At 36.5% G+C, this 23,576-nt stretch overlaps 1 non-coding gene across 1 annotated transcript; it reads left to right on the plus strand.

The window, feature by feature from the left end:
- Positions 1-4,504: 4,504 nt before the first annotated feature.
- On the plus strand, positions 4,505-4,611 carry LOC141722748 (small nucleolar RNA R71). The gene has a single exon (XR_012575753.1). It is a non-coding gene; the product is annotated as a small nucleolar RNA R71 (small nucleolar RNA).
- The last annotated feature ends 18,965 nt before the right edge of the window (positions 4,612-23,576 follow it).

Below are 23,576 nucleotides of genomic sequence, written 5' to 3' on the forward strand. Positions count from 1 at the left end.
TAGACCCCTATCCTGCCACCTCTTGACTTTCTCCTTGTACATTTTGTTATTCTCATAAGCTTGAAGTCGAAACTCATTGAGTTCATTTAATTGAAGAATCCTCTTCTTTCCAGCCGCATCCAAGTCAAGATTCAATTTCTTCAAAGCCCAATACGCCTTATGCCCGAGCTCCATGGGCATATGACACCCCTTACCATACAGACTAACTGAAACAGGGACATTCCCAATGAAGTCTTGTATGTTGTTCTATACGCCCAAACAACTTCATCAAGCTTCAAAGACCAATCTTTCCTCGATGAACACATAACTATCTCTAAAATGTGCTTGATCTCTCTATTAGACACCTCAGCTTGACCATTTGTCTGAGGATGATAAGCCGTAGCAATGCAATGATTCACATTATACCTTTGCATCATAGCAGTAAACTTGTGATTGCAAAAATGCGACCCCTCATCACTGATTATGACTCTTGGAGTTCCAAACCTTGTGAATATCTGCTTGTGAAGAAAATTAAGCACCACTTTCGCATCATTTATTGGCAACACCTTAACTTCAACCCATTTTGACACATAATAAACCGCCAACAAGATGTATTGATTATTACAAGATGAGACAAATGGCCCCATAAAGTCAATTCCCCAAACATCGAAGACCTCAACCTCGAGAAGCACATTAAGAGGCATCTCATCCCTCTTAGACATATTACCCACACGTTGACATTGATCACATTTCAAAAAGAACTGGTGAGCATCGTTAAACAAGGTTGGCTAAAAGAAACCTGCTTGGATAATACGAGCTGTTATCTTTTTTCCACCATAATGTCCTCCATAAGCCGTTGAGTGGCAATCTCGCAAGATCCCCCTCGTTTCGCTGTAAGGAATACATCTCCTGATGATTTTTGTTAGCTCCTTGTCGAAAAAGAAACGGCTCATCCCACATATACTACTTCACTTCATGTAGAAACTTCTTCCTTTGAGCATGTGATAAGTCGGGAGGCATGATATTACTCACTAGGTAGCTCAAAATGTCTGCAAACCACGGTTCTTCTTCTTACATTCCAAACAGCTGCTCTTCGGGAAAAGACTCATTTATCAATGTCTTATCCAATGAAGTAGCATTAGAGTTCTCTAAACACGAGAGATGATTAATAACTTGATTTTCAGTTCCCTTTATGTCCTTGATCTCTAGTTCAAATTCTTGAAGCAAAAGAACCCATCTAATCAATCTAGGCTTCGAGTCCTTCTTTGAGACGAGATAACGAATTGTAGCGTGATCAGTGAAAACTCTCACTTTAGTCCCAAGTAGATAACATCGAAATTTCTCAAAACCATAGACAATAGCCAAAAGTTCTTTCTCCGTAGTAGTATAATTCAGTTGAGCACTATTTAGGGTCTTTCTAGCGTAGTAGACCACATGAAATATGTTGTTCTTCCTCTGCCCAAGAACTGCTTCAACTGCATAGTCACTTGCATCACACATCATCTCAAAAGGTTCATTACAATCATGTGCAGTTAATACAGGTGCCCTGATTAAACTCTTCTTCAATATTTCAAAAGCTGCAAGGCACTCATCATCAAACTTGAAAGGGACATATTTCTCTAGAAAACTGCACAATGGCTTCGAAATATTTGAAAAGTCCTTGGTGAAACGTCTATAGAAACCCACATAACCAAGAAAACTGCGAATTCCCTTAACAAAAATTGGTGGAGGAAGATTTTCAATGACCCCCACCTGAGCTTTTTTCACCTCAAGACCCTTACTAGAAACCTTGTGCCCAAGAATAATGCCCTGTCGCACCATAAAGTGGCATTTCTCCCAATTGAGAACCAAATTGGTCTCAACAGACCTCTTGAGAATGTGTCCAAGATTTTGCAAGCATTCATCAAAAGAATCCCCAAATATAGAGAAGTCGTCCATGAACACCTCCACATTCTGGCCAATCATATCAGAAACTGAGCTAATAGCCCGTCATGCCATATGGCCATTATGCATCTCTGAAATGTGGCTGGTGTACCACACAGACCAAAAGAAACTCGTCTGAAGGTGAAAGTACCAAATGAACAAGTGAAGGTAGTCTTCTCTTGATCTTCAAGAGTGATACAAATCTGATTATAACCTGAATAACCATCCAGAAGACAGTAGTACTCATGACCAACCAATCTGTCAAGCATCTGATCAATGAAGGGCAAAGGGAAGTGATCTTTCCTAGTGGCTTTCTTCAGCTTCCTGTAGTCCATACAAACTCTCCACCCCGTGACTGTTCGTGTAGGAATAAGCTCATTCTTCTCATTTGCTACCACAGTAATTCCACCTTTCTTTGGCACACATTGAACCCCGGGCTCACCCATAAACTTTTAGAAATAGGTAGATGATCCCTGCATGTAGCCACTTAAGAATTTCCTTCTTCACTACTTTCTTCATGATTGGATTAAGTCTTCTTTATTGCTCGACCGTAGGCTTGCTCTTTTCCTCTAGCAGAATTTTATGCATGCAGTAAGAAGGGCCGATTCCCTTAATATCTGCTATAGTCCAACCTATTGTCGATTTGAACTCTCTCAGAATCCTCAGAAGCTTTTCCTCGTCACTACCTGAAAGGTCAGATGCAATAATCACAGGCAGAGTATATGCATCATCTAAAAAAGCATACCTCAAATGCTCTGGTAAAGGCTTAAGCACAAGAGTGAGAACTTCCTCAATAGATTGCTTGAGGCGTTTAGGAGCTTTGTTCAATTCTTCCATTCCAAGAGATTCAAAAGGCATATCAATCTTCCTCTTCCAGGGAGAAGCATTCAAATATTTCAATTGTTCTTCACCTTCATCATCTTCACTCTCTGAATTCCCCAATAAGGCCTTTTCTAAGGCATCCGACCTTAGCAATTGATCAAGTTCTGAAGTCACCACAGAATCGACCAACTCTACCATTAAGCACTCCTCATTTTCCGTAGGAAATTTCATAGCATTGAACACATTAAAAGTTACATCCCGATCCAGCACTCGAATTGTAAGCTTACCCTTCTACACATCTATCAAGGTTCGACCAGTCGCCAAGAAAGGTCTTCCCAAGATTATGGGAATCTTCTTATCCTCCTCGAAATCAAGAATTACGAAATCAGCAGGGAAGATGAGTTTATCAACCTTGACCAAGAAATCCTCCACAATACCTCACGGATATGTAATAGAACGGTCGGCCAACTGCAAAGTCATATAGGTCGGTTTTGGATCAGGTAAGTCCAACTGCTTGAAGATTGACAAAGGCATTAGATTGATGCTAGCTCCCAAGTCACATAAGCATCTATCGAAAGACATTTTTCCAATAGTACACGGAATAGTGAAGCTTCCCAGATCTTTAAGCTTCGGAGGCAACTTCTGTTGTAGTACAACACTGCATTCCTCCGTGAGAGCGACAATCTCTGAATCATCTAGCTTCACTTTCCGAGAGAGAATACCTTTCATAAACTTTGCGTAAATAGGCATCTGCTCAAGAGCCTCAGCGAAAGGTATGTTGATATGAAGTTTCTTGAACACCTCCAGAAACTTCTCAAATTGCTTGTCCATCTTTTTCTTCTGCAGCCGCTTAGGAAAAGGTGGTGGAGGATAGATCTGTTTCTCCCTTGTATTACCCTCAAGAGGAGTGTGCTCAATAGTAGTCTTCCTTGGTTCCACTTCTGCTTCCTGCTGCACTATTTCCTTTTCATCCCCAGCTTCTTCAGTCGACACTTGAGTTTGTTCGGAATTCACAACCTTTCCAGACCTCAAAGTGATTGCCTTTACCTGCTCATTAGCTTCCCTCTTTCCTGGCACTTTAGTGTCACTAGGTAGTGTACCAGGATGACAATTTAGCAAGGCATTGGAAATTTACCCAATTTCATTTTCTAAGGTCTTGATAGAAATAACTTGGCTCTTGCACATAAGCTTCAGCTCCTCTAGTTTAGATTTTTCATTAGCTTGTTGCAGCTGGAGTTGCTGCCTTGGTGCATATTACGGTTGCTGAAAACCAGGGGTGTTTTATTGCTTAGCTGGATACTGCTGATAAGGTTGTTGAACCGCATTCTAAGTGTTTCTCTAACTGAAATTAGGATGATTGCAGTTGTTGGGATGATAAGTGGCTGGCACAGGTTGCTGCGAACGTTGGAAGTTGCTCACGAACTGAGCTGATTCACTAGAAATTACGCATTGATCAGTCTCATGGGCACCAGCACAAACCTCATAGACACTAGCGATTTGATTAACTCCATAATTAGCCAGAGTGTCCACCTTCAGCGTCAAAGCCTTAAGTTGGGCAGCTATAGCAGTTGCTGCATCCAACTCCAGAATTTCGGCTACTTTCCCCTGAGTCAGTCTCTAGGAAGGATTCTGGTATTCATTAGCAGCCATCAGTTTAATCAATTCATAAGCTTCATCGTAGCTTTTAGCCCACAAGGTTCCTCCTGATGCTACATCGAGCATGGGTCTAGAAGTAGCACCCAATCCATTGTAAAAGCAGTTTATAATCATACAATCAGTCATGCCATGGTGTGGGCACTTCCTTAGCATCTCCTTATATCGATCCCAAGCCTCACACAGAGATTCTCCAGTTTGCTGAGCAAACTGAGTAAGAGCATTCCTGATTGCAGCAGTCTTCCCCATAGGGAAGAATTTAGTGAGAAACTTTTGAGCAAGATCTTCCCAAGTAGTGAGAGACCCTGCTGGTAGAGAATGTAACCATCACTTAGCTTTATCCCTCAAAAAGAATGGGAAGAGTCGCAGCTTGATAGCATCTTCAGTCACATCGTTGAACTTGAAAGTGTCGCAGATCTCGATGAAATCCCTAATTTGCATGTTGGGGTCTTCAATAGGAGAACCCCCAAACTAAACTGAGTTTTGTATCATCTGAATTGTGCTTGACTTGATCTCAAAAGTGTTAGCCCTGATGGCTGGCCTGATGATGCTTGACTGAATGTCATTGATCTTAGGCTGAGAATAGTCCATCAAAGCCTTAGGATTTTCTGCTTAATCTCCCATCACTACTAAAACTGGTTCCTCGACTTTCTCTTCTTCTTCTACCGTCTTTTCTTTTTCAAAAACTTCCCTTCGAACTACCACAACTTCTTCCTCGGCTTTATCCAGTGTTCTCTTACGAGACCGTGAACGCGTATGCATACACCCTCGCTAAAGTACCTGAAATAAGATAAAGAAACAGATAAGTTACAATGTCCGAGTCAATGAACTTTAACGACCATTGATGGAAAACACATAAACTAAAAATTATCACCGAATCCCGGCCAGCGGCGCCAAAAACTTGTTAGTCGCTAAACACGCGCTAAAATTACACGCAAGTATACGCGTTCGCAAGTAGTATAAGATATAAATCAGATTCGTTCCCACAGGGACTGATTTAGGTTAACTTTATAATTTATGCACTTAAGCAACAATGTATGGTTATTATTGAATGCTAAGACGAATGACAAATTGAGGTTGTTTATAACTAAGAATTAAACTAACAATTATAACTAAGAGAATAAGAATGATTGAATTAATATATATGACAAACATGGGATTCTAACTTCATTAAATACTTCATTCAATAACCTTTTCATTCTTAACCTTAGCATGTAATGGTGATGACACTAATCAGATAACACAAAACTGATAAACGCCAACTTTCGTTGCAGGAATACCATACTACCAGACATCCACAAAAGAGATAGAAGCTGAATAGACACCAATTATATTGAGACCCTATATGTCTATAGAATTTGAAAACATAACGGTTTAAGCACAATTTATCTATCTTGATTGCATAGGGCAAGTAGGATGGTTAAAATTACCCATGAATCATGCATAACAAATACATGAACCTATGCTAGCATGGCAAATTCTAAACCCTTAAATTCATTTTTGCTTGATTGAGAATTAACACACTATCTTATAAGTTCGCGACGCTCATAAGATGAATAAGCACAACCAATACTAGGTTATCATACAATCACCACACACTAAGGTATTGAATCAAATCAACTAACGAAATCCATAATTAAATCCGCAAGAACCCCACGATAACGATTAGCCCATAATTGGACTCATCATCAACATGGGTTCCAATGAAAGCATGGTATAATAAACGTAATCTTTATAATGAATAATAAAACAAAGTTAACACAAGAGAATAGGTTCAACAAAACAAGAAACGAGCATCCAAGATTAAAACTCAAAACAAAGATTCACAAGAATAAACTAGATCATCTTCGCCTTTGTTGAATTGTGCTATTGGTCTCTTGCCGTATTCTCCTTAGCTCTGATATGTCTCTTCCTTGATATCTTATGAAAAACGAGCTTTAAATTGTTTATATAGCAGCCCCATACAAAGTAGAAGTCTTTCTCTCAAAAGCCAAGTAGAAACAAGATTCTTTTATCCCGACACGGCACGGGCGTGCGCTTTGACAGTGCGGGCGCGCTGGCTCACTGATCAAAACTTTGACTTCTTCCTTTTTCCTTCTTGATTTGAGATGGTCTTCCACTAGCTTTATTCCAACACCTTCCTGACACCAAATTAGCACCAAAACAATTCTAATTCACCTGATTACCTGGAAAATGCCTGAAAATGCAAAAATACTAGAAAACACATTAAAACACCAATATCTTGAGTACAAATACACCAATTCAAAGCTTTACGGAGCGTAATAAAGTGTCATAAATTTTACTCAACAACTTCATATCATAAAACGCAGAACCTAGAACCAGGCTCTGATGTCAATTGTTGGAACAATATGATCTCGGCCCGGCATTTTATGATATAAATATAATGAGTGCGAATATAACATTAACCTTAATCGCTACGGCGCAAGCGATTCAAATCCACATCTTCTACTATATTCCCTGATTCTCTTTGGATGAAGTGTGGGCTTCGATCTCCCAAGGCGTACCTCTCCTTGAAGCTCCGAAAATTCAAAACCCTAGCTGCTCCTTGAGAAAAATGGCTGCCTCTCGCAAACCCTATGATCTTATTTCATTTTTGTGTTCTAGTATTCTCACCTTTTTTCAGCTTCAGTAGATCATGGACAATTAGGTCGATTCTCCCAATGATATTCTAGGCCATGCCCAATGTCATTAAATATTAATTCAATCCACTAAAGAATTAATATTTGCACTACCTTTCCTAATTTCGTAAATTAATTATTTAATTCTGCTCCCATATTATTTGCTTATTAAATTCCCCATGTTTAAGATATCATATGTCCATTAATTAAATTAATTCCTGACAATTAATTTAATCAATATCTTTTATCCTTGATCATTCACTCAATCTTATAATTGTGCAGGAACAAATCTGCCTGCATGACTAAAGCACAATTATCTTTATGAGCTATTAAGAGGACATCGTCACCCGGATATATTTTTCGGACACAGTTTCCTTTTATAGTCAATATCCCACTCTGTATATAATGTCATTTCCCAATACATAAATTCACAATTTAAAATAAATTACTTAATGTATGAATCAAGGCATGTGCATTAAATACTAATGTCAATCACTGTATCCAGATTAAGAACCTAAGCAATAATAAAAAAATCTTAGTTTTTCTTTATTGTTAGAATAAAAGAAAGAATTATTCTACTATTTTGATCCCGTTCAATATACACAAAGTATACAGGCAATATTCAATAGTAAATATATACTATTTCTAAATAATACTTCAGCCCTTCCAGTGGTTTGTTTAACACTACTTAGACTGTGAATCTTTATTATATTATACAAGGAGCTTGACAATATAATCTTCTGTTATCCCATTTGATACTAATTTGTCTACAATATATAATATACAAACAATATGAAAATATGCATTCAAGATTCTCAAATGATTATTATAATAGTATATACTTCAAACAAATAGTTCAGTATAAACCTCAACATCTCTACCCCTCCCTTGTCCTTTTAAGAATCCTATCATATACTTGGAACATCGAACTATATCAAAGTTTCCCCAAGCGTTTTGCTTGTTAATAGGCACAACTCATCTTATATATATACATATATACTTCTGAGAATTTTTAGAGGATGTACTAAGATAATGTGAGTTGACCGTTGTCAACAGATAAATAAATAAGGGGGAGTTTCTTTTGAAACTATATTAAAAATATTTAAAATACGTCGAGATAATATTTTTGACGATCCGAAATAACTAGAATGATTTTCTGAATCTTCAGAGATTCAGAAAATATTTTAAAATAGGTTTTATGAATTTTAAACCATATTAAATTATTTAATAAATATTTAATAATTAAATAATAATTATTATATAATTAAACCTCGAATAATTATATTTTAAAAGAATGTTTGGCTTAACATTCCTCAACTAATTTATGTTTAAATAATTAAAGTAATCTTTAATAGATATTAGAATCGAATTCGAAATAAATAATTGTTGAAGAATACTTCTCCTATTTAAAATGAATATCCGAAATAATATTCATTGCCCGATTGATTAAATTTAGTTTAGGGAATACGATCTTTCAAAATCATTTTAAATAAATTCGAGGTATTCAATACTTCGCAAGTGGACGTTGAGTCCCTTGGAATAAAATAAGTATGAACTTTTGATCATCCATACATCACCAGGATGATTCCCGGATTTTTGTTTCATAGCTCCGACCGACTCTCAGTCTTATGATTTATACATCATGCTTTAGGGTAGCATTAAAATATTCTATGATATATATATTGTAACTCAATCGTTATTATCATGGAAAATATGGAATTTGTACGAAAGACAGTAAATCAATTTTTCACAACACAACAGTATATGGAGTTGGGTTCGTAAACCTTCCTGGGTACTTTGAAGTGGAGGGTGCTCTAGGGTCCACCCAGAAATCTATAATTATAAACAATTTCGGTTCGTTAGATCCCGTTCGTATTTATTGCTAGTTGTAGATATGCGATACTTATTAATCATTCACGCAACTTACTTTACTCTTATTATTCCAATAAGTACAAGTACTCGTCATATTTGCTTTCTTTCCGAAATCCCTTATGTCCATTAACATCTTTTACATTTCGACTCTCGGATCCGCTCACGATTCTTAAGGGTTTCTATTTGCGCGGACTCGGCTCCGATATTTTTATAAAATTGGAAACTTCATATTTTCACTTGATATTTCTATGGACGTTAATAAACTCTATTTCTTACTCTCTGTAAAAAATTTATGATTTTTGAATATTCTTAAGTCGCTCATTTCTATTTCCAAAGTTCGTGATTCGTAGCAGTTTTTATCGCGTAAATCATTTTTACTAAAATGGTTGTAACTTTTGATCCATAAATCGAAATTAAGTGATTCAAGCGCCTAAATGATTCTCATAACATTTTATATCATAATCATTTCTTATTTATCAAGAAACTACACTTTATACTTTCTGTAACTCTGAAGAAAACTTATAGTTATGTTTTGTTCGGTTTAACGACGTTACGACTACGATCCAAGTTTCGTTTACGCTCTAAATCATTATTCAACCATCAACAATCATCATACCATCATCTCAAAACTAACTCCTCTCAAAAAAATCATTTTATTGAGGCAACAAATATCAACCGTAATACTAACTAACTAAACATCAAGAAAATAACAAAATAACTACCAAAACTAGGTTTATAGCTAAGATCTTAAAGTTTTTTGAAACTTAAACCTTAAACAAAGTTTGGTCAAGGATTTATACCTTTATTTAAAGCTTGGGATGTGTTCATCTGGATGGTGGAATCTTGGGGATGCTTGGTTGTGCTTAAGGAACCTAGATCATGCCATAAAAATTAAAAAATCAAGAAAAGTTACTATTCCTCACTATTCATCATCACTTTCATGAATTTATTTCACCAATCAAACCTTAATGAAATGCTCAAAAATTTATCTTACCTTAGTTTAAGATGTAGGAAGCTTAGGATTTAATTGTAGAATTTTTCCATGGCTAGAAATTGAATTTTTAATTTTGATTTCTTACTTTTTCTTTGTTAGATATATTTGAGATGTCATATCTAATATGATTTGTGTTTAGTTTTCAGAAATTAACAACATGACATATCAGGACTTACTGAAATTAGGACTTACTGAAGTCAGAGCTTAATATCAGAACTTAAGATACATATCAGTACTTAAGTGCGGGAAGACTTTCAGTTAAGGAATGAAGCTGATTTACAGGAGAAGATCGAGACTAAAACAATAGAACATATGCATACAAAGAGTTAGAGGACTAGAAGACTTGTAGAAGATATCTGATTGATATATTTTAGGAGACAGAATTATATTCCATATCAATTAGAAGTTATCTTGTAACTGTTTACTATATAAACACAGACTTAGGGTTTACACTATATGTGTTATCATTATCGAGAAACATTATTCATTGTAACCTAGCAGCTCTTAGTGATATTTGTTCATCACTGAGAGAGAACAACAGTTCATATTGTAACAGAGTTTATTGAATATACTTGATCTTTGTTACATACTTGTGTTAAAATCGATTTGATTGTATAACCACTATATTCAACCCCCTTCTACAGTGTTGTGTGACCTAACAAGTGGTATCAGAGCTAACCTGATAACACATATACAGTAAAGATCCAAACAATCATGTCTGAAGAAACACAAACCCCAACTAAGCCCACCAAAACTCAAGAAACTCAAATCACGCAAACCCACAGTCGATATGAGACTATTAGGGTTCCCATACTGAGACCTTCTGAGTATCCCATATGGAAAGTGAAGATGGCTATGTTTCTGGAAGCTACAAATCCAGAATACCTTGACAGAATTAATGAAGGACCATATAATCCTATGAAGCTCTCTGTTGCATTTGCTGATCAACCAGCAAAGTCCATACCAAAGGAGAAAGGTGATTACACAGCTGAAGACATCTCATCTATTGCCAAGGATGCAAGGGTAAGGCATTTGATGCATAGTGCCATTGATAATGTTATATCAAATAGGGTAATTAATTGCAAGACTGCAAAGGAGATATGAGATGCTTTGGAGACAAGATGCCAGGGAACTGATGCAATCAAAAAGAACAGAAGGACGATACTTACTCAAGAGTATGAGCACTTTGACTCAAAAGCTGATGAGTCATTAACAGACTTATATGACAGGTTTGTCAAAATCTTGAATGATCTGTCACTGGTGGACAAGGAATATTCTCTTGAAGATTCAAATCTAAAACTCCTTTTAGCTCTTCCTGAAAATTGGTATTTGAAGTCTACTACCATAAGAGACAACTATGACCTTACTGAAACTACTCTTGATGAAATATATGGTATGCTCAAGACTTATGAACTTCAGATGGATCAAAGGAGCAAGATGTGACGGCCTCAACCCCGGGGTCAGGAGTTGATGTCGTCAACGACAGTAATAAAAATCATAATTCAGTCCAACTCATTAATAATACATAACTACGACCCATTTCCCAAGACCTTTTCCAGGTTTAAGTATGACTTAGGTTACCCAACTAACACAACTCAAACTTACAACAATCATCTCGATGCAGCTAACTTAACACAGCAACTCAACAAACCACCCTTGGTCCCGCACAACCATCTCAAAGGAGTTTGACACGAAGGGAACTGGAACTCTGCCCTGACTATCACGGAAGAATCTCCTAGGCATCTGCAATACATGTATAAAACATTCTGCAAGGGTGAGCAATTGCTTGCTCAGCAGTACCGCTATTTGAATAACAGGTTAAACAATTTATGATAAAACGATTATGGGAACATAAATTATAATTTTATGCACATCAAGTAAAAACATAGGTAAACTGGATATTCAAAACTAGCATGCTTTGTAAAACAATATCATCAGTAGTGTGCTGTGTGGCGCCCTCCAAACCCGGGTCAGAAGTTTGGGGTCCACACACACCTTATTTATAACCTGCTTATAACAATAATAATAATAATAATAATATGCAGTGACCCTACTTACCAACCACCACGGACCGCAACAGGTTAAAGTATGCACACAAGCCAAACACACTATTATATTACAAACGTTCAAATCCCAACTATTCCAAACTCAAAATTGAGTATTTAACATTATTACAAACTTTTATAGACTTAAATTATCCCAAAAGAAGCCTACTAGCTCAGCTCAATCAACCTGAACCCCTAGCTCTCGCGCTGGACTGGGGATCCTCGGTACCAACCGGTTCCTTTTTAACTGGAAAAAAATAGAAACAATATCGCACAAATGAGCTAACTAGCTCAGCAAGTCACAATGACAAAACTGAGAATAATGATCATCAGGTGAACATGGTTATGATATCAAGTGCACAATGGATTATGATTTAGAATTGGATATTATATTTTCATGTTAAAAACCAAGGTTAGGCTGCTGATCAGTCACGCACTAACCCCGAGCAAAGCACACAGCACTGCTCTAACTACTGGATCCAAGGCACACATTGGCCTAACTTGACCATTATATGGTCTGACCACGAATCTGGTCCACAATTTTATAAAAACAATCCAATTCTAACATAATAACAGAATAAACAATAATAAACAATAACCAGAATCATTAACAACATTTGATGTTCCATAATGAAATGGTTTTAATCTGCATAAGGATCAAAAGAGTATTTTCAAAGTTTGGATGCTAGGTAATGAAAGAATTGGATAACAATGAATCAATGTTTCAGGGTTTCAAGGATTTGGTCTTTCAAAGCGTAAAATACAAAGGTTTGAATGTGTAAGAATTCTGGTTCAGTGTTTAATATTTAGTTTGTATGTATTTGTGGAGTAGTATCGTATATTTGAGGTTCGTGTTTTGGTATACGACAATCAATAGTCTAGAAAGAATCAAGTTACGGCTCAAGATCAATAACTGGAATCAAGGTTTAGGGTTTAGTGCTTCAAAGCACTTACAATATAAAACAGGAATATCAATCACGATAATATCTCGAGAAAGTTCAGAACACTTGCCTGGTATTAGCTTACTACACTGCACTCGCTTCCAATCTCAACCGTCTTACTCCTTAACTACCTGTTTCCCTTTCCTATGTCTTGCCTCTTCTGCTCACATATCATAAGTATCTATCAATATTCAACACATATGATTCTATTTAACACATACTTCTAGCTACCCTTCGTTTCACCCAAATCCGATTAACGGATTGAAAGTTACGCAATAAACAGTAAACATCGAATATATAGACCGACAGTCAACCAACATGTCACATATAACACATAATACGTCACATAATCAATGACATATCATTTATAAAGACGTTTCGGGTCATAAATAGGCTTTTTGGTATTTAAAATTATTTTTAAAACATTTTTTCGGAATTAAAACGGGCTGTTGGATCAATTTCGGGGTACCAAACAGGGTTTGGTGGGCCAATTCTGGCTTCAAAACAATTTTATAATAATTATTGAGCCTTGGAAATAATTTAGAATAATATTTTAAAGCTCAAAACTATTTTTCGGAATTTTTAAATCATTTTGAAATAATTAAATCTAATTAAATAATTAATTAAAATTAATTAATAATTAATTAAATCAATTAATCATTTAATTTTTGAATTAATTGACCAATTAATCAATTAAAATTAAATGAAATTAATTAACTAATTAATTCAGACTTATTTTTTGAATTTTAAAAACACAGCTCCCTTCGATTCAAACATCCTCTGTTAACGAGCTATATACCAATCGATTGCAAATTTCACAAGGAACACAACCTACTATAAATCAACAGCTAGTAACCCCTAAATGAAAAATCCCCAAATTTCAATTGAAAACATTCATACAGGTTATAAACCTTAATTTTAAAATTCGAAAATCAAACTCAAATTTGAACATGTTATTGAACTCCAAATCAGACGTATAATATATCAAAATCATCAGGAAAACAAGCTCTACAACATGCAATCATCAAATCATACAAACAATCATCTGAACAAAAATTCATATTTTTAATAAAATTAATCCGAAAATAAATAAAAATATAGAAAATAAACCTTGATTTATGCAGTAAAACGAAGCTCAGAATCTGATAGAACACTTCGAATCCTTTGGATTGAGTACTCGAGCTTTGAAAACAGAGATCGGTAACGCCTTCGTTTTGCTGTTTGATTCTTAGAACAGTTTATGAAATTAGGGTTTTTCTCTGAAAATTATAAAATTAACTATCTGCAAATGATTTTGATACGAAATAAAATACAGGAAAAGGTTATTTATAATTACGGAAAATTAGTATCCCGTTGGATCATTCCGGATTTAAAACGGTACGTTTATTTATAAAAATTGATCCAAAGGGTATCGGTTTTCGGGATAATTATCCAAACCAGTACAATTTGTACTGCGGTCTTGGTCTCAGCGCCTGGTTACACGTACTACGAGGTGATAATTGGGATATTTTAATAAAAAGCTCATGTTTATCGAAAATACGGGTTTTATTGATTTACCGAAACGAATATTGTATCGAAAATGTTGCGCCGGGACCCGCGCAGAACAAACCGTACGCCGGATCGAAAAAGTCGAAACATGGAATATGCTCGGAATATTACAATTAGTTTAGGAAGGAGTTCTCGGAAGAGTTTCGGGTTCCAAAAACGTAACAACGGCTGACGTCGGTTGGTTCCCGTTTTTATAAAATAGATTTTAAATACTCGGAAAAAGATTTTATAAATTTCATATGATCCTTATAAATCCATAAATTAACATAAAAATAATTAGGAAGATATGACAATTATCTATATTTTATTTTGGACATATAAAAATTAAAATACTCAATTAATATTATTTTTAAATATCCAAACACAGATAAAACTTAACAATTAATTCACAGAATAGATATTGAACACAAATAATAATTACTTAATAGCAAAAATAATTACACGATATATCCCGGATATTACATCCTTCCCCCTTAAAAGGATTCTGTCCTCAGAATCTCTTAAGAAAATAAATGAGGATACGCTTCTCTCATATCACTTTCTAGCTCACAGGTTGACTCTTCAACCTTTGGGTTTTTCCACAATACTCTTACTAGCTTTACCACTTTATTCCTCAATACTTTCTCTATTTCCTCTAGAACTTCTATCGGACTCTCTACATATGACAAATATGTCTGAAGCTCTATTGTCTCATATTCTATTACATGCCTGGAGTCTGGATTATATTTCTTAAGCATTGATACGTGAAAAATATTGTGAATGTGCTTTATGTGCGGGGGTAACGCCAACTCGTAAGCTACTTTGCCAACGCGCTTTAGAATCTCAAAGGGTCCGACATATCTTGGGCTTAGCTTTCCTTTCTTTCCAAATCTCGTTAGTCCTTTCCATGGTGATACTTTCAGTAGTACCAAGTTTCCTTCTTCAAATTCCATGTCTTTTCTTGACTGGTCTGCATATTTCCTTTGACGGTCTTGTGCTGCTATCAATCTTTTCTGGATTATTTCAATAACTTCCTTTGTCTGCTGCACCAATTCAGGTCCAAGTATTTTGCGTTCTCCTACTTCGTCCCAATGCACTGGAGATCTGCATTTGCGTCCATAAAGGGCTTCATAGGGTGGCATCCCAATACTGGCATGATAACTGTTGTTATAAGTAAACTCTACCAGAGGTAAATGTTCATCCCAACTTCCTTTAAAATCAATAGCACATACACGCAACATGTCCTCGATTGTCTGGATCGTTCTTTCACTTTGGCCATCCGTCTGGGGGTGATAGGCCGTACTCATATTCAGTCTTGTTCCCAAACATTCTTGAAAACTCTTCCAAAATCTTGAATTAAATCTTGGATCTCGATCAGATACAATAGACACTGGAACTCCATGACGAACTATGATTTCCTTCAGGTACATATGGACTAACTTGTCGAGCGAAAATCTTTCATTTGTAGGCAGAAAATGAGCTGACTTGGTAAGTCTATCCACTATAACCCAAATGGCATCATGATTAGCCCTTGTCCTTGGTAATCCAACTATGAAATCCATAGTAATATATTCCCACTTCCACTCTGGAATCTCCAATGGCTGTAACAATCCACTTGGTCTCTGATGCTCTGCTTTAACTCTCTGACAAGTATAACATTTGCTAACCCATTCCGTAATTTCCCTCTTCATATCTGGCCACCAATAATTCTCTTTTAAATCTCTGTACATCATGGTACTTCCTGGATGGATGGAATATCTTGAACTATGTGCCTCTTGTAAAATTTCATTCTTTAACTCCGTCACCGGTGGAATCCAAATTCTAGATGAAAATCTCAAAATACCTTGATCATCCTTCTGCGTGCACAATTCCTCACCTACCAAACAATTTATATCTTGATCCATTACATCTTCCTGACACTTCTTTATTTTCTTTAGCAACTCCGGCTGAAAAGTCACAGTGTACACTTTTGCTTCATTAGGCCTGCAAACGTTAATCTCCAATTCCAGTTTCTGAAATTCTTTATATATCTTTTCAGGTACTGATAACTCATTTAACCTTTCCTTCTGACTTAACACGTCTACTACAACGTTCGCTTTACCGGAATGATAATTAATCAAGCAGTCGTAATCCTTGATCAATTCTAATCATCTCCTTTGCCTCATATTGAGTTCCTTCTGTGTGAATATGTACTTTAAGCTTTTGTGATCCGTGAAAATCTCACACTTTTCTCCATACAGATAATGTCTCCAAATCTTCAAAGCGAAAACTATGGCTGCTAGCTCTAAATCATGAGTAAGATACTTTTGTTCGTGTGGTTTCAATTGCCTTGACGCATACGCAATCACCTTTTCGTGCTGCATTAAAACACATCCTAGTCCTTTGTGAAAAACATCGCTATAAATCACGAAATTCCCTTGATCGTCTGGAAGTGACAAAACAGGTGCCGTGATTAATCTTTGCTTTAATTCCTAAAAACTTCCTTCGCACTTTTCGTTCCATATAAACTTTTCATTCTTTTGTGTAAGCTTTGTCATTGGTGTTGCAATCTTTGAGAAATTCTGGATGAATCGACGATAATATCCCGCTAATCCCAAGAAACTTCTTTCCTCGGTGGGTGTTCTCGGTCTCTCCCAATTCGTAATTGCTTCGATCTTTGCCGGGTCCACTTTGATCCCTTCATTACTGACTATATGTCCTAAGAACTGAACTTCCTGTAACCAAAACTCACACTTCGAGAATTTAGCATATAACTTCTTTTTCCTTAAAATCTCCAAAGTCGTTCTCACATGTTCCGTATGATCCTCTTCCGTTTTTGAATAAATTAAAATATCATCTATAAACACAATAACGAACTTTTCCAAATATTCCTTAAAAATTCTATTCATCAGGTCCATAAACGTTGTCGGGGCATTGGTCAATCCAAAAGACATTACTAGAAATTCGTAATGTCCATACCTTGTTCTAAAAGCTGTCTTTGGTATATCTTCTGGCTTGATCTTCAGTTGATGATATCCTGATCTTAAATCAATTTTGGAGAAGTACTTGGCTCCCTTCAATTGGTCAAACAAATCGTCAATTCTAGGTAACGGATACTTGTTCTTGATTGTAAGCTTATTGAGTTCTCTATAGTCGATGCACAGTCTCATGTTTCCATCTTTCTTCTTGACAAATAATATCGGGGCTCCCCACGGGGATACGCTGGGTCTGATTACTCCTTTCTCTAACAACTCCTGCAAATGCTTTGCTAGCTCTTTCATCTCAACAGGCGCCATTCTGTACGGGGCCTTGGATACTGGTTATGTTCCAGGTGCTAAGTCGATCGTAAATTCAATTTCTCTATCTGGAGGAAGTCCTGGTAACTCATCGGGAAACACATCTGGAAATTCATTCACTACTGGAATATCATCAAGTTTTGCTGGCTCCTGATTTCTGTCGATCATATATGCTACGAAATGCTCGCATCCTTGCCGTAATAACTTCTTGGCTTGAATCATTGTTAAGAACTTCTTTACTTGCTTCTGGCCCTTGAACGTTACTATTCTTTCGTCTGGCGTCTTCACCATTACCTTATTATTTCGACAATCTATCTGGGCATCGTGCTTAGATAACCAATCCATTCCTAATATAACGTCAAACTCCCCTAACATAAATGGTATCAAATCAACGCAAAACTTACTACCAGAAATCTCAATCTCATAATTCCCACAAACTTGATTAACAGATACACGTTCTTGATTTGCTAATTGCACAGTCATTATTTCATTTAAACACTCAACTGGACAATTTAACTTGCTAACAAAATCTTGTGAAACAAACGATCGGGTTGCTCCCGAATCTATTAACACTTTGGCACATAAAGGCTTCACATTAAGCGTACCTGCCACGACATCCGTATCCTGGATAGCATCCTTCACAGACATATCAAAAACTCTAGCCCTTGGAGTCTCATTCACTGTTGGGGTAGATCCCATAATCCTTAATGCATTACTGACTGGGGCTGGTGTCTTGCAATCCCTGGCTATATGTCCTGGTTTCCCACATTTAAAGCACGTAAATCCAATGGCTGGAACCTTCACTGCTGGATTCCGGATAGGCTGATACTTATTTGCTGGTTCTCTTGCTGACTGATTTTGGCACTCCCTCGAATAGTGCCCTTTCTGATTGCATTTGAGACAAACTACATTCAACTTATTACAAACTCCCCCATGCTTCTTCCCACATACTTGACAATCCGGAAAAGTTAGTCTTAATTGATTCGGCTGATTTGCATTAACTGGACGGTTTCCCTGGCCTCCGTCGCTTGCATTTTGTCTCCTGAAATTAAAATTCCTCCCTTGCTGAAACTTGCCCTTCTTAAAATTTGGAAACTTTCCTGGTTGTGACTGGCCCTCATTCCCTTCAAATTTCCTTTTCTTGCTTTCCTTTTCCTTCTGGAACATCTCACTCTCTGTCTCTGCAATCATAGCCTTCTGTACCACTCCTGCATAGGTATCCAATTCAAAAATGGCTATCTTCCCTCTGATCCATGGTTTCAAACCTTGCTGGAATCTTTTAGCCTTCTTCCTGTCAGTATCCACATACGACGATACATACCTTGACAATTCTTCAAACTTACCCTCATAATCTGTTACCGACATATTCCCTTGCTTTAATACTAAAAACTTCAGCTCCATTTGATCTTGGACAAACTGAGGAAAATACTTTTCTAAAAACAATTCCTTAAACCTCTCCCAAGTAATAACATCTGTACCTTCCAATGTCTTCACCATCTCCCACCAATAGGTGGCCTCATTCTTCAGATAGTAACTTACAAACTCAACCTTCTGTTCTTCCTTTACTTTTACTAAGGCAAATGCCTTCTCTATTTCCTTTAACCAAACATTTCCTTCAATCGGCTCTAGGGAACCCTTGAATTCTGGTGGGTTTACTGCCTGAAAAGTTTTGAAAGTTACCTGGGGGTTGGTCTGTCTTTGTTGTTGTTGTTCCAGGTGAACTGTTTGTTGGGCCAAGATTTGAAGAATCTGGGCTATTGTTGGGTCCATGGGTCCTGCGTTCACATGTAGATTTGTATCATCTTGGTTGTTATTGTTGTTGGTTTCTTCATTCTGGGTATTGGTGCGGGTATTTCTTCTAGGAGGCATTTTTCTGTAAAGAATCAAACAACTTATTTAGCTTTTAAACCAAATTCTTTGTAGAAAAGAAAAGTTTTATAAAACAAAAATATCTTCTTTTTGAAAACAGTTATAACTAAGTAAATTGCATGCTTCTTTACAGAATATAAACAGTTATGAAAAACAGGGTACATGGTATCACAGGGGTATAACTGGTGCAATAAATAAGGTAAGGTAAAACATGTGCAATAAAGTAAATGACAGTGCTGGAAAGGAAAAAGGTACTGATATATATAGACCAAAAGTTTTAGGTAGCACAAGCGTAAAGACGCTTCAGAAGTAAAAGCAAAAGGGTACAACAACCTACTCACTAGTCAGCATAGCTAGTCTATAAATACAACTCAAAAGTCTACTGATACACACTACACACTACTGTACATACTACATAACCATCACAATACTGCTCAGCATCTCCATCTCTGAATCTCTGACTCAACTCCAAGGAAACTCTGGTCCTGCCAGCCTCTCAAAGTCCTCCATCACCTCAGTAGCCCAGCCCATCAGTGCATCAGGGCCTCTTCCAGGTAGTGTAGCTCCATGTAGCCTAGCCTCAAGAACCCTCCGTGTCATATGAATCTCCTCTCGAAGCTCCCTCACACCACGATCAACATCGGTAGTCCTAATGATATGCTGTAGCTCTCTGATCTGGGCCAACAAGGAATCACGCTCCAATAGAAGAGCCTCATACCGGTAGTAAGGAACTGGGGGCAATGTAGAATGGAATGGGGCACTCACAACTGAATGCCCAGTGGAATCTAAATCAGCTGGTGGGGGTCCTCTAACAGGTGGCCTCATGCTTGGAGGTGGAATAGCCTGCAGTGGTACGGGCTGCAACACAGGTGGAGGTAGTATAGCCAATACTGGTGGAACAACAGGACGTGGATCCGAAGACGGCACTCCAACTGAAGGCTCTGAGTGATCAGCTGATACGAGAATAAAAGAGTCGGCCATCGCTGCTATCTGAAATTATATCGCAATATAAGAATCTCGAACCATAACGCAAATTACACTAATACCTGTTATACCGAAGCACTTGACCTCTCAATGTCTTATCATCCTATTCCATACTTCTAATCCTAACCCTCTACCCATTCCCGTCAACCTAGGCTTGTGTCAGTGACTTATAACCTGTACCTCTGATACCAAACCTATGGCGCCCTCCAAACCCGGGTCAGAAGTTTGGGGTCCACACACACCTTATTTATAACCTACTTATAACAATAATAAAGATAATAATAATATGCAGTGACCCTACTTACCAACCACCACGGACCGCAACAGGTTAAAGTATGCACACAAGCCAAACACACTATTATATTACAAATGTTCAAATCCCAACTATTCCAAACTCAAAACTGAGTATTTAACATTATTACAAACTTTTACAGACTTAAATTATCCCAAAAGAAGCCTACTAGCTCGGCTCAATCAACCTGAACCCCTAGCTCTCGCGCTGGACTGGGGATCCTCGGTACCAACCGGTTCCTTTTTAACTGGGAAAGAACAGAAACAATATCGCATAAATGAGCTAACTAGCTCAGCAAGTCACAATGACAAAACTGAGAATAATGATCATCAGGTGAACATGATTATGACATCAAGTGAACAATGGATTATGATTTAGAATTGGATATTATATTTTCATGTTAAAACCAAGGTTAGGCTGCTGATCAGTCATGCACTAACCCCGACCAAAGCATACAGCACTGCTCTAACTACTGGATCCAAGGCACATATTGGCCTAAGTTGACCATTATATGGTCTGACCACGAATCTGGTCCACAATTTTCTAAAAACAATCCAATTCTAACATAATAACAAAATAAACAATAATAAACAATAACCAGAATCATTAACAACATTTGATGTTCCATAATGAAATGGTTTTAATCTGCATAAGGATCAAAAGAGTATTTTCAAAGTTTGGATGCTAGGTAATGAAAGAATTGGATAACAATGAATCAATGTTTCAGGGTTTCAAGGATTTGGTCTTTCAAAGCGTAAAATACAAAGGTTTGAATGTGTAAGCAATCTGGTTCAGTGTTTAATATTTAGTTTGTATGTATTTGTGGAGTAGTATCGTATATTTGAGGTTCGTGTTTGGGTATACGATAATCAATAGTCTAGAAAGAATCAAGTTACGGCTCAAGATCAATAACTGGAATCAAGGTTTAGGGTTTAGTGCTTCAAAGCACTTACAATATAAAACAGGAATATCAATCATGATAATATCTCGAGAAAGTTCAGAACACTTGCCTAGTATTAGCTTACTACACTGCACTCACTTCCAATCTCAACCGTCTTACTCCTTAACTACCTGTTTCCCTTTCCTACGTCTTGCCTCTTCTGCTCATATATCATAAGTATCTATCAATATTCAACTCATATGATTCTATTTAACAAATACTTCTATCTACCCTTCGTTTCACCCAAATACGATTAACGGATTGAAAGTTACGCAATAAACAATAAACATCGAATATATAGACCGACAGTCAACCAACATGTCACATATAACACATAATACGTTACATAATCAATGACATATCATTTATAAAGACGTTTCGGGTCATAAATAGGCTTTCTGGTATTTAAAATGATTTTTAAAACATTTTTTCGGAATTAAAACGGGCCGTTGGATCAATTTCGGGGTACCAAACAGGGTTCGGTGGGCCAATTCTGGCTTTAAAACAATTTTATAATAATTATCGAGCCTTGGAAATAATTTAGAATAATATTTTAAAGCTCGAAACTATTTTTCTGAATTTTTAAATCATTTTTAAATAATTAAATCTAATTAAATAATTAAATAAAATCAATTAATAATTAATTAAATCAATAAATTTATGAATTAATTGACCAATTAATCAATTAACATTAACTGAAATTAATTAACTAATTAATTCAGATTTATTTTTTGAATTAAAAATAATTTTCGGAATTAAAATAATAACTGTATCGTTTTCAAAACTATAGGTACTAAACTGTAATTTTCCAGGGGGTCGCCGGAAAATAATCGGGGGTGGCCGGAGAACTCGCCTCCGGCATCCGCCCACCACCATCACCTCCAGATTTACTCTACACAACACCAGGAACTTGTTCATGCAACCAAATCATTCAAATAACCCCAGACTTGGCCGGAAATTGGCCAAGAATATCGCAGGTTTCCGGCGAACATCGTGAATTTTAAAAACACAACTCCCTTTGATTCAGACATCCTCTGTTAACGAGCTATATACCAATCGATTGTAAATTTCATAAGGAACACAACCCACTATAAATCAACAGCTAGTAACCCCTAAATCAAAAATCCCCAAATTTCAATTAAAAACATTCATACGGGTTATAAACCCTAATTTTAAAATTCGAAAATCAAACTCAAATTTGAACATGTTATTGAACTCCAAATCAGAGGTATAATATATCAAAATCATCAGGAAAACAAGCTCTACAACCTGCAATCATCAAATCATACAAACAATCATCCGAACAAAAATTCATATTTTTAATAAAATTAATCCGAAAATAAATAAAAATATAGAAAATAAACCTTGATTTCTGTTGTAAAACGAAGCTCAGAATCTGATAGAACACTTGAAATCCTTTGGATTGAGTACTCGAGCTTTGAAAACAGAGATCGGTAACGCCTTCGTTTTGCTGTTTGATTCTTAGAACAGTTTATGAAATTAGGGTTAATCTCTGAAAATTATAAAATTAACTATCTGCAAATGATTTTGATACGAAATAAAATACGGGAAAAGGCTGTTTATAATTACGGAAAATTAGTATCCCGTTGGATCATTCCGGATATAAAACGATACGTTTATTTATAAAAACTGATCCAAACGGTATCGGTTTTCGGGATAATTATCCAAACCAGTACAATTTGTACTGCGGTCTTGGTCTCAGCGCCTGTTTACACGTACTACGAGGTGATAATTGGGATAGTTTAATAAAAACCTCCCGTTTATTGAAAATACGGGTTTTATTGATTTACCAAAACGAAT

This window comes from Apium graveolens, chromosome 4 (assembly GCF_009905375.1).
Source record: "Apium graveolens cultivar Ventura chromosome 4, ASM990537v1, whole genome shotgun sequence".
Taxonomy (NCBI): Eukaryota; Viridiplantae; Streptophyta; class Magnoliopsida; order Apiales; family Apiaceae; genus Apium; species Apium graveolens.